The 1,399-nt window shown below is 33.6% G+C and overlaps 1 long non-coding RNA gene across 1 annotated transcript; it reads left to right on the top strand.

Moving 5' to 3' along the window:
• The first annotated feature begins 7 nt into the window (after positions 1-7).
• LOC119429297 lies at positions 8-1,074 on the top strand. Its single transcript, XR_005187755.1, has 2 exons — positions 8-408; positions 687-1,074. It is a non-coding gene; the product is annotated as an uncharacterized LOC119429297 (long non-coding RNA).
• Positions 1,075-1,399: the final 325 nt, after the last annotated feature.

Here is a 1,399-nt window from a genome sequence, read left to right as displayed (position 1 = left end):
GTACGGTAAAAAAAAACATGCATTATGTTTTTTTGTACAATTCATTTAAAAACAACCGTACGGTAAAACAACCATGCATAAAGAAAAAACAACCTTAGTGTGAAACAACCATACTGTATAAACAACCGTACAGTTAAACAACCATGCAGTAAAAAAAACAAGTGTACATCACTGTTAGAAACGTCCGTTCAGTACAACCATGCAGTTTAAAACAACCGTACAGCAAAACAACCATGTAGTAAAAAAACAAGTGTACATCACTGTTAGAAATATCCGTTCAGTATAACTATGCAGTATAAAACAACCGTACGGTAAAACAATCATGCGGTATGAAACAAGGGTATGGTAAATCTATCATTCGGTAAAAAACAACTGTACGGTAAAACAATCATGCGGTATAAAACAAGGGTACGGTAAAACAATACTTCGGTTAAAAACAACCGTACAGTAAAACAATAATGCGTTAAAAATCGATTGTACAATACTGTTAAAATCAACCATACGGCAAAACAAACGTGCATTAAACGAAACAACTGTACAATTCCGTTAAAAAGCCCAGAACGGCAAAAAAAACGTGGTAAAAACAACCTTACGGTAAAAAAAAAACATGCTTTTTTTTGTTGTTGTTGGTACAATTCATTTAAAAACAACCGTACAGTTAAACAACCATGCAGTAAAAAAACAAGCGTACATCACTGTTAGAAACATCCGTTCAGTACAACCATGCAGTTTAAAACAACCGTACGGTAAAACAACCATGCGGTAAAAAAACAACTGTACAATACTGTTAAAAACAACCATATGGTAAAATAACCTTGTGGTTTTAAACTACTGTACGGTAAAACAACCATGCGTTAAAAAAGTGACTATACTGTTAAAAACAACCGTACGGTAAAACAACCATGCAGTAAAAAACAAACAAAAAAATACAAGTGTACATCACTGTTAGAAACATCCGTTCGGTACAACCATGCTGTATAAAACAACCATACGGTAAAACAACCATGAGTTAAAAAAGTTACAATGCTGTTAAAAACAACCGTACAATGAAACAACTATGCAGTAAAAAAAAAAGTTGAATTCTGTTAAAAACAACTTTATGGTAAAATAACCATGTACAGAGCTGGCAGGTAAATGAGAATGCGTACACAGAACATCCTTTCAACTCATTTGAGATTTGGGGCTGTAGTTGAGATATTATTTGAGCTTTTGAGATGTTAATCAGCTGTTCCTAGTTGTAGAAACGGCCTCGTTGCCATGGTTACGCATCATAACAAATTTCCAAAACTAAAAAAGTTTCAGTAAAAATCCTTCCAGCTGCACAGCATCTGATACCAGAGGAAACAATCATCAAAAAAAGTGATTTACATCCAGAAAAATAGGAATTAAAGTTTCCAAA

The sequence above is a fragment of the Nematolebias whitei genome, unplaced genomic scaffold (assembly GCF_014905685.2).
Source record: "Nematolebias whitei isolate Nwh7 unplaced genomic scaffold, NemWhi1 Nwh_scaf_338, whole genome shotgun sequence".
Taxonomy (NCBI): domain Eukaryota; kingdom Metazoa; phylum Chordata; class Actinopteri; order Cyprinodontiformes; family Rivulidae; genus Nematolebias; species Nematolebias whitei.
This window is presented reverse-complemented; position numbering and strand designations above follow the sequence as displayed.